The sequence below is a fragment of the Barbus barbus genome (assembly GCF_936440315.1).
Source record: "Barbus barbus genome assembly, chromosome: 29".
NCBI classification, from domain to species: domain Eukaryota; kingdom Metazoa; phylum Chordata; class Actinopteri; order Cypriniformes; family Cyprinidae; genus Barbus; species Barbus barbus.
In genome coordinates, this window is record NC_136757.1 from 4,064,772 (window position 1) to 4,080,161 (window position 15,390).

The window sequence follows — 15,390 nt, forward strand, 5'->3', positions numbered from 1 at the left end:
TACGTTGCGTTTCAAATTTAGTTTGAATTTGATGATTTTCCTTTTAAATAACTATGTTTCTTCTTAGTTTTTTCTTATACAACCCTAATAAACATAATTGATGTTACGTCTAATAATGTTAAATTCATGAATATTGCATATTTCAGTTTAATGAGTCTCTCTATGATGGTGTTTAGTGCTTGTGTGAATGACACTGTGCATCTTCTATATATGTTATTATTTAAAAGCTGCTTCTGATGGGCTTTGGTTCATCGTTGTGGTCAGGACTATTATACAAGGGATAATCATAGACAATTAGACAAACACAGCTGGACAAGAATTAACTAATGATTACATTTAACAAGGACAGGAAACAAACCAAATATGGACACAAGAGGCAGGAACACATGACACACACGACAGAGGACTGACACATATAACATATAACATACATTTTAATTGAACAAATATTGTTTGTTCCACACTTAGTCACATTTTTAACCATGTTCATACTTTTTAATGAAAATGTTTTACAATTAACACTTTTATGCTGATTTGGAAACAAATGTAAAGAAATGCATTTTGAAAATATGATTATTTAAATTAAATAGATGCATATAGTTAATAATAACCTGTTCCATTTTTTTTAATGTTTCTTATCTGTTTCATTCCTGTATGACAGTCAAATATGCATCACATTAAGTTTATTACTGTGCAATCCGAATGGAGGGAATTTTTTAATAGGCAATTCAAATATGAAAATCTTAAATTTAGGCCTGTTAATTATTTCATTGCTACACACTTCTCAATTACCTCCCCACCAATCCCACAAGATTGGGGTTTTAGTTTTTTCATCCAGTTTTTGGACGAGTCACTACCAACTCAGAGAGAACATTGACCCAAGCCACATTTATACATTTTCTTGGTGGCTTTTTGGTGTGATATTCTGTAAATCCTGACAAAACATGAACCTTAAAATGATAAAAGTGTAAAAAGCTCAGAAAGACCATTTATCAACAGACAGAGGGAGTTCAATGAAAACCCTTTTATCAAATAAAATCCAGGTTTTATAAAGAAATAATGACAAGGAAACCCAACAAGCAAGAAGAGCGCTGTTGTACACTGCAATATACATGACTTACTAGTCATTATTACTCAATATTATTAATCACGTGTCAGTGAGTGTTGGACATGTGGTCATAAAATAATCTATTACAAGTAAACCACCTCCTGAACTGAGAGACAACTAAAAAGACTCAAGAAATTGTGCTGTAACCTTTTATACTGGAGCTGCATTACATTAAATGCTAACTGGGTTCAAAGCTTTTGTTCGGTTCAATGCGGTATGTTCTTGTTTCATGAGCAGTGTGCATATTATACTTACAGTCAGCTTTTAAAGGATAACTATAATATCTACTTAATGTATATTTTGTCTTAAAATAGATATGATGCATAAATCTGTAATAAAGTGATAAATAATAATGGGCTAATGTACCATCCCATATTGATCCTAAAGGAAATCGCTCAAGCTGAGTGCTGTTGCTATGGTTACCTCCTCAGTCTAACATAAGTTTGCATCACAAGCATTGATTTAGAGCCAGGTATTGTAGGTAGCTCAGGTAACGCATGTGTTAGCGAGATGGGGGGTTTTGTTTTTCCTGGCTCTGTGTTTGGAAAAGTACAGTACGAAAGTGTGCTCCGTCACCTAAAGGTTAATTAGGTTTTTTTACTAAAGGATCTGTACTGTCTACAGTGAAAACACAGAACACATTTAAGGAAATGATCTACAGTAGGCTTTTCTGTTAGCTGAAAATGAGAAAGAAGCCTTACTGTCCAAAGATTTCCTCAGGCAGAGGAAATTATACCGCGGCACTGATTGTCTTGCATTTTAAAAAAGCTAGGAAGCAAAATGATTTGAATTCATTATGTGTGCCAGGGAAAATGCTAAAAGATAATTAGAAAATAAATTTTTAGGAAGAAAATTGCTGGTTGAAAAAGTCACTGCATAATGGTCCTGCATGTACAAATTTCCATTGACAGGTTGCCGGTCAAAGGAAAAGCAGGGGTCATGCTGTGATAGCAAATGCCTGGTGTAAAGTACAGCGTCAGTGCTCTGTCTGCCTGAATTCCCTGCTATGTTCTAAATGCTCGGCCCCAGACTGCACCTGAGAAACCTTTACACCCACAAGCACACGGCTGCCTACTGCGGTCAATCTGAAGGGCAAGATGGGGTCAGCAAAGGCACTGCATCTGTTTTCAAAAGCAAGACTTGAGAATTCATGGTTTGTACTTGAACACACTTCTACCAGACCACCTTCATATGCTTTACTGATAAAAAAAAATCTTAAACTAACAAAGTGTATATGAATTCAACATTTACTAAATCATGCTGAAACTTGCTGGCAGTGTTAGTTTAGTTGATTAATCATTTTTAACATAGTTTTCGTCAGCAACATTTTTCACTGGTGAAAACGAGAAGATAAATAAATAAAACCAGTTATGAATGATAAAAAGCATGCTGAAAATCTATTGACATTTTCATCAATAAATGAAAGATGTTAGGGAGGGACAATTTGGAAAGAGGTCCAATCAGAACTATTCTCCTGCGTGGTAGGAAGGTTAGATACGAACATTTGAATTGTAAAATACTAATCTACCTGGCAGGACATAAGTTAGCATACACTTGCTGCATGTCTCAAAAACATTCAGAAATGTTAATGTCTGGGGGAAAATAAGAAGAGAAAAATGGATGAATTTCAATAACTTTGGTACTGTTTTCTGTGTACACACACCTGAACCGCACACACAAAAAGCTGCATTTCTGACCGTGTATGAGTACTGAATTGAGCACTCAACTATCCCTCTTGATTGGACAAATACACAGAAAAGTGTCAAAATGTTGATTTTGATGAGTATTCATGTGCACATACTTGGTTATATCTTAAAGGGATAGTTCACCCAAAAATTAAAATGTTATGTTTATCTGCTTACCCCAAGGGCATCCAAGATATAGGTGACTTTGTTTCTTCAGTAGAACACAAACAAAGATTTTTAATTCAAACCGTTGCAGTCTGTCAGTCATATAATGCCAGTCAATGGGACTCACGGCTTTGAGAGAAAAAAAAAAAACAACATACACAGACAAAACCAAATTGACCAAATCTCTCAAATGGACCATTGACACTCCTAATTGAGATTGTAGATAGAGTGTCAATGGTCCATTTGAGAGATAGGTGGCGGTAATGCACTTATAAGTCTGCGATCCGCCATAATGCAAGAAAAAGAAGACATGCCGGCTGTTGAGAAAGCGCTCAGGACAGATGGACGGGGCGGTGGATCAGAGGTAAAAAACTATATAAATACTGTTCAGATTCTTGCTCAGACCGATTGTTTCGTCTTTAGACCTCAATGTATCGTCACGAGCCGCAGGGTTTAATTTGGTTTTGTCTGTGTATGTTTTTTTTTGACTCTCAAAGCCGTGAGTCCCATTGACTGGCATTATATGACTGACAGACTGCAACAGTTTGAGTTAAAAATCGTTGTTTGTGTTCTACTGAAGAAATAAAGTCACCTACATCTTGGATACCCTTGGGGTAAGCAGATAAACATCAAATTTTCATTTTTGGGTGAACTATCTCTTTAAGTGAAAGTAAACAGCTGGGTTAATATCGGACATGTATTAGTATACTGGATCTGTGCATTAGGTCTTAAAGTGACAGCATCCTAATATACTACTGTCTGTGTTCTTAATGTCAATACAACTACCTTTAATAAGGATTAACGTGTTTAATTTATACAAATAAATATGTCTGCTTTAAAGAATGAAGAATGTTGTTTGCAAGTTGTTATAAAGAAAGCGTATCTAACAACTGGTCTTCTCTTGAAAAGAAGACCATGTTCTTGTTTTTGTTTAATTAATGTGCTTATATTTCATTTTAAGATAAATAAAGACGTTATATGTCACCACAGTTAAATCTGGGTCTGTATTGCATAATCAAACCTTAATGTCATTCATATTAACAGGCTAATAGATGTTTTCTCTAGGAGTATGAGCTTGGCAATTTTAGAGAATTTCTTAATTCATTACAATTTAACTAAACCATATCGATTTTTTGAACTCTTCTAATATTTAGTCAACTAAAACTAGACTAGATTATAGACTAGACTCCGCTTGATTGGCTCTATCACTCTCTCCTCTCCACCTGTAGCTGGTGTGTGGTGAGCGCACTGGCGCTGTTGTACTCTGGCTGCCGTCACATCATCCAATTGGATACTGCACACTGGGGGTGGTTGAGGAGAGACCCCCACATGATTGTGAAGCGCTTTGGGTGTACGGTAATACACAATAAAATCGCTAAATAAATGCATCATTCATTCATTCATAGACCAGACAATTCAGATTCAGTTTTATAGCTGAACTTGAAGTTATTACACAATGTATTTATTTTGCAACTTAAACACTATTTTCCTGTTTATTTATGTAAAGCTGCTTTGAAACAATCTGTTCTGTATAAAGTGTTACATTAATAAATGAAACTTGACAACCTTTACCTTACCTTGTAATGTTTTTATAACGTCTTGAACAACTGGGGCCTCAGTCAGTGCTTTTTTTCAAAGGCAATACAGGGTTTTGATATGTTGGTCCTGCTTGTTACAGTGGTCAGTCATGCACAAACAGACATCTGATAATATAAAGCTACAGTATAGCTTAAATAAACTACTGAAGTGTTGCTGGATAGCTTTAGCTGACCAGTCTCTCATGGTTGGGCTTTTGTATCCTTTCTGCAGAATCCCCAATGTGAATGTCATGCTGCACTGGATGCATCTGTCCAACATCCCTTTTTAGAAAAGTTGCTTTTAAATTCCAGCAGGAGTTCCCACAACTTAATCCCAGATACAAGTTCTCAGTTTCTTTGATAGATTATCCTGTCCCTTAATAAGAAGAGATGTTTCTTTCTGACGTGTATACAGGTACTTGATGTTAAACAGGGTGTCATTCAACATGTAAGGGAAGTTCAACACAGAGGTGGTGTAGTTGTAAAGTCCAGGGCCGCTAACCATGAGATTTTTCCTAACAAAAAGTAAATGTTTTGGTACGAATCTATGAGACAGAGAGACTTGAGAGGCTAGAGGAGTAGCTCAGATGCCTCTGCAGATTAAAGCTGGCATGTTGCTGAACAACATTAACAAGGGAAACAGATGTGAAGGGGCAATTTTGACAGCAAGGCCAACCTCATAGATGCATGCTGGCATTATGTGCCCAATGGAAAGTCCAGACTCAGGATATGGGGTTCTGCAGGACTCTTGAAGGAATTGGAAGCTCACCTTCAACACATTGGGCATATGGTTATCTAGTTAAACAACCAATGTTACCAACAAACCAATGTTTGCCAACATATGCCGTGGCTAGTGCCATGCCGCCTTCGCCCATTACTCTATTCTGAGAGCAAGATCCAACTGCACACATTGTCTAAAATGAACGAGACTGAAGTGTGAAAAGGAGAAGAAAGCCCTCATCAGCGACCATCTGGCTTAGGTGGGTCTTGTGTTCTTCTCCAGAAATATTCACTCACCAGCAAGCTAATGAGACATTTTGTCTGCTTCTGCCTCATCCCTTCAAATCATCATGGGAAGAAATTACTTATGAGTCTAGAAATGTGAGGTGCATCTCAGACAATTAGAATATGGTGAAAAAGTTAATTTTTTTCTTGTACCTTATTTCAAAAAGTGAAATTTTATATAATTTAGATTCATTACATGTAAAGTAAAACACTTCAAAAGTTATTTTGTTTTAATTTTGATGATTAGAGCTTACAGCTCATGTAAGTCAAAAATCAGTATCTCAAAATATTAGAATATTTAGATTTGAGTTTCAATAAATGAACATCCATACAGTATACATTCTGGGTATCTCTTGTTCTTTGAAACCACAATAATGGGGAACACTGCTGACTTGGCAATGGTCCAGAAGACGATCATTGACACCCTCCACAAAGAGGGTAAGTCACAGAGGGTCTTTACTGAAAGGGGTGGTTATTCACAGAGTGCTGTATCAAAGCATATTAAATGCAAAGTTGACTGGAAGGAAGAAATTGGATAGGAAAATGTACACAAGCAACAGAGATGACCACAAGCTTGAGAATACTCTCAACCAAAGCTGATTCAAACACTTGTGAGAGCTTCACAAGGAGTGGACTGAAGCTGGAGTCAGTGCATCAAGAGTCACCACGCTCAGACGTCTTCAGGAAAAGGGCTACCAAGCCACTTCTGAAACAGAAACAACGTCAGAAGCTTCTTACCTGGGTTATGGAGAAAAATAACTGGACTGTTGCTCAGTGGTCCAAAGTCCTCTTTTCAGATAAAAGCAAATTTTGCTTTTCATTTGGAAATCAAGGTCTGGAGTCTGGAGGAAGAGTGGGGAGGCACAGAATTCAAGCTGTTTGAAGTCCAGTGTGAAGTTTCCGAAGTCAGTGATGATTTGGGGTGCTGTGACGTCTACTGGTGTTGGTCCATTGTGTTTTATCAAGTCCAAAGGCAATGCAGCCGTCTACCAGGAGATTTTGGAGCACTTTATGCTTCCATCTGCTGACAAGCTTTATGGAAATGCTGATTTTCTTTTCCAGCAGAACTTTAGCACCTTCCAAGTGCTTTGCTGACCATGATATTACTGTGCTTGATTGGCCAGCCAAGATGCCTGACCTGAACCCCATAATGGAATCTATGGAATATTTTCAAGAGAAAGATGAGAAACAGTCAATCCAACAATCCAGACGAGCTGAAGGCTCAATAGTGCCTCAGCAGTGCCACAGGCTGATCGCTTCCATGCCATTCCTTACTGATTTTTGACTTTCATGAGCTGTAAGCTCTAATCATCAAAATTAAAACAAAAAACTTTTGAAGTGTTTTACTTTACATGTAATGAATCTAAAATATATGAAAGTTTCACTTTTGAAATAAGTTACAAGAAAAAAAATTACTTTTTCACCATATTCTAATTTTCTGAGATGCACCTGTATATGATGTTGATATGAGAAAGAAAAAAAATGGTTGGTCAATTTCATATTTCACTTACAATGACAGAAAGCCCTTGTGCAACAAAATGAAGAGCAACAGATACACGGTCACACTTTATGTTAGATGGCCTTAACTGCTTTGTACTAACATTAAATACCAACAAGACTATGGATTTACTGTGTACCTATATGTTGTTCTAGAATATTCTTGCATTTACTGTTAATGAGTTTGAGGTATGGTTAGGTTTAATAGTAAGGGAAGGGTTAGGGTTAGGATTATAAGGGCTAGAGTTAGGTTTAGGAGTAAGGGTAAGGTTGGGGTTAAGATTAGTATTAGAGTAAGGGTTGTGTCAGTCCTCTGTCGTGTGTGTCTTGTGTTCCCACCTCTTGTGTCCTTATTTGGTTTGTTTCCTGTCCTTGTTAAGTGTGATTATTAGTTAATTCCTGTCCAGCTGTGTTTGTCTAATTTTCTATGATTATCCTGTGTATTTATTTTAGATTTTGCCTGGTCTACTCATTACTCCCCGGTGTTCCTGTCTGTCAGCCCTGCCTTGTTGGATTATATTAAAGACTGTTAATTTGAGTTACATCCTAGTCTCGTATTCCTCCCTGCTGTGTGCACCGTGATAGGTTGGGGCTAAAGTTAACTGTGTAAATACAAATGTAAATTAAATGCAATGTAATTATAATGCATCAGTATTTATGTACATAGTAATTATATTGTATCAAATGATTAGAAGTTAAGGCCACCTAATATAACGTGTGACTAGAATCACATGCAGTATGAATTGTATTATTGTTGTACCTCTGGAAAATGATGGAAAATTACTTTTATTTCCTTGGCAAGCATCAGTACAAAAAATTCCTCCAAACTATTCCTACCACATACTGTATAAATATTCTGGCACGAATCTCTAATCAGCACGTCCCCAATTCAAACAGTTGCCGCTTATGAACAATCCTGTGTTTTCCACTGGTAATTATGACATTGTGGTTTATGAGGCATTTATCTCGTAAATGTGATCGTTCTGACATGACTTGAAGCCAGCGTTATCTTTGCATGATGTTTTAGTGCAGTATTTCACAATCCTGCTCCTGGGTCTGCCCGCAGCACAGCACATCCCTGTCTAACACATCTATTGCAACTCATGAGCTCATTAGTAGAGTTCTTAATGGCCTGAATGGGCCATGTCAGATTGGTATAACACCTCAATTGAGCAGCGCTGAGACACCCCCAGGAGCAGAACTTAGAAACACTGTTCTATGGTCCAGAATGGGGGACTTTTATTGGGCTACCAACTTCCTTTTCATTCTGATGCCAAAGGATATTAACACAAGATGTGGGACAGGTTGGGATAAGAGTTTCTGAATGTGTGGTTATATTCTTTGGCTAATGTATAACCCAGGGGTGTCCAAACCTGCTCCTGGAGCACCACTGTCCTGCAGAGTTTCCAGCCAACTCCAACCAGCTCCAACACACTTGCTTGAACGTTTTTAGTGGGTCTGAAGAGTCTGATTAACTGGGTCAGATGGGATTAACTAGGGTTGGAGCTAAAATCTGCAGAACAGTGGCCCTCCAGTAGCAGAATTAGACATTCTTGGTATAACTATTACAATTGCATACCAGAGTGATTTATTTACATATATATAACTTTGTTTATAGTTATTGTATTGAAATGAATCACTTTGGTCATTTTATTGTGAAATGTTTACTTTAAATGAAATATGGATAAAAATACCAGTCCATTAACAGGTTATCAAATTGCTTTAGACTTGGAATATAGTGCAAGTCTAATTTGAGCTGCTTTTATGACTCTGTCATGATGGTTTTTGGTTATATGTTTGTCCTTTGATAGACATGATCACAATGAACTATTGTTGTATGGATGAAGCTGCATGAAGATTGTTCCAAAATATAACATTTATATGCTTTTTGATGTTTATGCTCCAAAGAAAAGAAATTAAATAAAAATAGCAAAGCAAATAACAACAACATTTTCCTTTTTGGGAGAATTGACCATTTAAGTTTATCATGCACATCACTGCAATGCATTTATAGCAATAATAATCTACTGAGAACAATGAATACAGCAGCTGATCTGTACACACTGCATAATTATGACAAAAATAGCTACTGACTAACCAATGAAAGCCATTAGTGGTCATCTTAACAGCATACATTAAATTCATACAGCCATTATTTATTTTTTTGGTCTCAAGATAACTAATTAGCTTTTAGCTAGAACCACTTTCTTAAACATAATGATTAAACATCTTAATGATGAAATAATAAAATGGTAGTGTCAATCATATGTGTAGCCTGTTCAGCAATTACAACTGTGTTGATGCTTTACTCACCTAAATTAGCTACTGTGATGGTGGATAATTGTTCTGTGTTGATAATACTGTTAAGAAATTTACTGGACGCAATGTTTTTAAGTTCATTTGTTGGAGCAAATTATTTTAGCATGCTTCTACAAGTCTGAGCTTTTACCGTGGCTCATGTTTCATGGAAATCATACCCAAGCGCTTCTCATCACAGGTGCAATGCTGTACCAGGTGCGCTACTGAGCAAATTTACCATGTCAGAAAATACATAAATATGGAGCTGGCTATATGATCCTCAAAATGTAGGTTGAGACACATTTTTCCAATAAGTATATGTTTAATAGACTTTAGAGAAATGAAACCGTGTGTGATGCACAATAAATGGATTTCTTGAGCACTTATGTTTGGGAAAGAAACCCATTGCTAATGGATTTCATAATTATCTGTGTATGTTTGAACAATGTATTTCAAGTTGTTTAAATATTCATAATTTTGAAAGAGATTTTTCTACTGTATATCAAGTCGAAATACAGGGTCAAAATCTAAAGAGCCTAAGTTGTGTTGTTATGTGTGTAACACACTGGCATTATTTTACTGTAATTTACTGTTTACTGGTAAATAACTAGTTTACTGTGTACTGTTCTATATAGAATATAGAATTCATTAAAAAAGGGTTCTACTAGCGTAGTTGGAGTTTTGACTCAAAACCTTATACTGTACTTACAAATATATACAATAACCGCTGTGACAACTTCCTTGTGTGACAACTAGCCCTGGTCTTCTTAATATATTTATATGCTTTGTTGAAAGAATAACCCTCCTTCAATTTGCATGTATTGAGTTTGTGTTCTGTCCTTTTCAAAAGCAAGCAGGCCTGTTTTGATTATCACTAATTGTATCTCAGATGAAAGAGAAATCACATAGCTCTTCCCCTCACACTCACACATCCCTCACAGGAAACGCTCCTGTTGGATCACAAGCGGCAAAAGCGGCAAAGAGAGGGCAGCCTCCAGTGTGGAGAGAAAGGGAGTCTGAATGAACAGATGGCGACACAGGGGAAAGGATACGGTGCCCTGCTGCTAAACTTTCCCCGGGCGAAGGCTAGGGTTGGGAGGGGGCTCACATGTTCTGGTTTAGCTAATCCTGTGCCTATAGACGACACTGACTGCTCTTCCTGAAATGAAAATGACTGGTGTCTAATACCAGTTGCATTTATTCTGCTTATGGAGAAAGACAGCTCTCTACGTAAAACTGGTTTGTTGTAACACGTAGCACTTGTATATGTTACTATGGCAAAATGATGGATGACCATGATTTTGCCAAGTGTCTGTTTCCAAAAAATAACCTAGTTTATTAAACAAATTGGGCTGAAGAAATGTTACACTAACAGACTTCAGTCAGAGTAGAGCCATATTTAATTTTTGACACAAATTAATGGGGGAGGATTAGAATGGTTGATATGCTCTTTCATTGGATGTAAATAAATACATAAATGCACAAACACTCCCTGAGAGATTCAGGTTAAGTCCCATTACTCAACATGTGCCATGACTCACTCCCACCCATTAAGCATCTCTGGGATTTGATGTGTAATCTATGAATGGTATCCTAGATAAATAAACGTATGCATTATATCCTAAAGAACTTGCACTTGCACATATCCTAAAGACATTTTTGGCCAGATTTTACAAAGTAGAACATTCATGTCCTGTCTGGCAAAATTATGATTGGCTTGATTTAGGGGCCTCTTCAGGAAAAAAGAAACTTCAGAGAACAAACAAAGAACACACACATGACAGCTCAGCAATTTTGAACACATCTCAGTAGGTAATTATATGTGCTAGTGCTATGAACAAAATCAGGCAAATAGGAAACTATTAGATCTCAAGGAGCAATATCAAATGCATAAGCATGTCATCGCAATGCTCACTTACACATAGACGTTTGGACAATAAATTCAGTCTTTTTGTGGCTTCTGATCTTACTGAATGTGTGCAGGCCTGTGTTTGTGAGAGTGTGAGTTTGGGTTGTCACATTGTCTACCTGTGACTACAGCTCACAGTACTAACACAGTAAAAAACATGTACACAAACACCAGCATGTTTCACTGTCTTCAGCATAAAAGCACACCTCCCACATGCAGCTAGCTTTGTCTCTGCAAGAGCAATCTTTTCTGCCATATTTTAGAAAAAGCACAAATCAAATCTCACCATATCAGCAAAGCACAAAAGGTTTTTAGTATTCATTATGGGCTAAAATTTCATACTGTCATTTCGACATATAAGAATGGGCTATATTTCTCTTTAAATGGCCTGTACAATTCCATGTACCTTAGTTGCAAAGACAGACATCTAAATAGTACCCTCGATATTGCTATATAAAAAAAAGAGAAAAGATGAAATCTACACATGAAGCTGAAGAGTAGTTTGAGCAGAGGAATCACAGAGCCTTTCAAATAAAATAACAGGAACTCAATCATTATTAAAATAATGATTATAATAACAAAATGATCAATAATGGCAGCACAGGAGCTTCAAATAAAATCGAAGAAGATTAACTATTTCATTGACTAGAATTTAGTAAAATCCTCTGTTCTCCACTGTCAAATTTTACGACACCATTGCTCAGGTACAAAACAGCTTTTTCTTCCTCTTCCCTACCAGAGAGACGCCATGTTAGGTACACTGAACAGAGCTTGATCTCCTCAAAGCACAACAGAAGAGGCAGTTCAGTGTGAAGTAATCAAGGAAAAGCTCAAAGTACCATCGAAGAAAGTGTCAGAGTTCTCAAAAGTTGAGCGGTCTTTTGGTTAAGTGATGCTTCTCACCTCTAACATCTTTTCAGCTGGGTATTTGCAGTCTATAGATGCCTGAAGTGGTATTCAGATGCCAGTGCCTGACATCCTTTCCACTGAGGAATTTCTCTCAGAGACATTCTAATGAAATACTTGTGTGAGGTCTTCAAAAGCTGTATCTCAGGAAAGGCAAACAAATAAATGGAAGCAGCATGCTATGAGAGAGAAAGTTGTTGTCAAGACTGAATGCGCTGCTCTCGATCTAATTTAAACCTTTGTGTCACAATGGTTTTGAATTTGGATTTGACTTTAACCTTTTATACATTTGCTCAAATCCCATTTGTACTTAGAACTTTCGGTAACACTTTAGAATAGAGAACACTTATTCACTATTAACTATGACTTTTCCTCAACAAATTCCCAATATGCTGCTTATTAATAGTTAGTAAGGTAGTTGTTATTTGTTAACTAGTTGCTTATTAGCATGCATTTTACTAGAATATTAGCCATTTATTAGTAGTAATTAAGCACAAATTAATGCCTTTTTCTACATGACCTTATTCTATATTCCTAATCCTACACAATAACAATATTTGCATTTACAGTGAGTGTCCCAAAACTACTGGATATATCTTTCAGAGATTCAATCCCATGGACCAAATCCACTGACAAGTTCATATTCAGATAGTAGCCTGAAAACTTGAAAACTTTGTTTCCTCGCAGGCTGGTAAAAACATTCCAAGTTTGAGCCTTAAAAATTGCTTAAAGTCACCCAGAGAAAGTATTTGCCATTTGTGAGTGCAATATGTATCAGTAGATGATCCGTGGGCGAATCTAAAGCTGAGACTAGCCCCCCTGAGACATGTTCAGAGATGAAAGTTAAGCAGCACAGTTTGTTGTCGAACCTCAGAATTAAATACAGTGCCCAATGGTTTTTAGTAACAGAGTGATGCCTCCTGTGTTTATGGAACAAAGCTATCTTCATTGTATAACAAGTAACTTTACTCTTCATACCTTCTCATGGTGATGATGCTCTCAACAAGTGGGACAGTCCAGCAACAATTACACACCAATATCCTCTCATAGTATGTCTTATAAACAATAAGACTAGTATTAAGTAAGCTTAGTCTTTAGACCTTGTGATCTTAAAAATGTTGTATCTTTAGGGGCTATCTTTAGTGCTGTATCAGACAAAAGGTTTTATTGAGATGTGGAGGTTTTCTTATGTTGAGTTGCTTCGTTTAAACTCAAGTTCAGTTCCGTCCTCTAACCCCCAAAGGTTATTTTTAGTTTTTTTAGGTTATATATCTGTCACCAACTTCAATGCAACTGTGCATACTTGAGGCAGCTGTTTATCACTCTAGACATGACTCAATGTTTGTGATGTTTTTGTCCCTTTGTTATTACTACCAAACCTTAACACACACAAACTTGTGCTTCTGTCCGTGGATGAATTGCAAGAGATTCATGATTCAAACTGCTCTCTAAAAGAAAGTTTCTGCTTAGACAAGCAAACATAAGAAATGCATTATATTAAAACAGGCAAATTGTATGTCATCAGTAAAGTTCACTTATGCTTTCTAGGCTAGATTACTTTTTCACCAATAGTGAACTGTGAACGGTGTCCATGTGAAGCTACTCTAGACCATCTTTGCAAGGAAATAATTCAATAGTGCTTAGTTTCAAAAACAGCTTTCACACTAACCAAACGAACCAAGCTCTGACATCAAACTGACTTGAGTGCACAACAAAAGCTCTAGTGTGGCAACACCATGACAGTCCTATAATCCCATGTGATCAATTACTTGAAAAAAAAGATGCCTACAGATTTCAAATGAAAACATGAATGCAAGAAACAGAATATTGCATGTACTACAAAATAACAAGTTTAACATGTTAAGGTTTTATATTTTATAGACCTTCAAAAGGAAAACACATTCGTGTTTGAAAAGCCGTCAGTGATGGAAGCATAATCGGAGAAACCCAGAGTCCATAAGCAGCTTCTGTTTTTCAGACTGGAGTCACGCCATGAACACAGTGCGCAGATGCAGCTGACAGGAAGCTGGCAAGGGCCACAGGTACACACTAAGGAATCTTGAGAAAGCGTGACAGTCAGATATGAAACAGTGGGTTTGCACTGACAAGATGAAGGGTGCTCAAAACTTCAGGATGTCAGAGCACTTCTATTTTGGATTGGTTTTGTGGAAGCGATGATGCTTGAAGTATTCTTTAAGTTAGTGTTCATAGTGTGCACCATTAGAGCATCACAGGTAGGCAACCGTGAAACACTGCAGTTGCAACAGTGCAGTAAAAACAGGAAAATCCCATTTTATCAACACTCTGTTGTCAACTCCCATATGCAACTCAGAGTGATTTTATTCAATTTGCCTCTTTCTTTCGGAGGTTTTCTCACATTGGTCTTGAACTAGTTTGTTCTTAAGGTAATTTAAAACAAAAGAGGCCTAATTATTACAATTGTGATTAAAAAAAATATGCTTATAATTGCTATTATGTTTACTCTAATTGTGTTTTCAATTAACAATCAAGACCTCCCAGTGCCTTCTGAGATGTCATTAGATGACCATTGTTGCACACAGATGTACGTCTGTGACGTACAGTAACTGCAAACTCAGCTTGTCAAGAAAACTGCTTGCTTTCTGAAAAGCCCTGCATAAATCAGTTATTTTATTTCTCCCAAACTGATTTATGCTTGCTTTGCGGATGCTTTTGGTTTTCATATTCCTATGGTGATGTAATTAAACTGATATTGCAGCATTCTTTTGCACAAAAGCAACACATATCATCCCTCATCTCATGCTTTAACCAGTACAGTCATCAGATCTCTACCCAATATAAAACCACTTTCATTCAGCAAGTAACTTTGGGAGTTGGGAGAAAATTACATAATCTCAAACACTGGCGCTGTAAATAATATTTTTGTCAGTTAACCTAAAAATGTGCTTTATGTGGTCAAATCTAACTGGTTTATTTTAAGTCAGAAATATTTAATATGCCTGAATCAAGTTTCAAATAAAAACATTTAAAGGGTCACATCAGGTAAAAATAGCTCTTTAAGGCTGCACATGTTCACTTTTTACAGTGCACCCACAGAGCATTCAGAGCCACTGAATGTTTTTGGCAATTAAATAGTGCAAATAAAATCATACACACAATGTTATAGCATATTTACAGAGGATTTATGGTGTGAACCACAAGGACATTATGAGATAAAAATAGAGAAATGACACTGAAGACAAAAATCCTTCCATGAGAAAG

General features: G+C 36.8%; 1 protein-coding gene across 1 annotated transcript in view; it reads right to left on the reverse strand.

Moving 5' to 3' along the window:
• Positions 1 to 15,390, reverse strand: part of LOC306849590 (1-phosphatidylinositol 4,5-bisphosphate phosphodiesterase eta-2-like) — a gene marked incomplete at its 5' end in the record, with an annotated part of 133,334 nt that overhangs the window by 40,369 nt on the left and 77,575 nt on the right. The window lies entirely within an intron of this gene.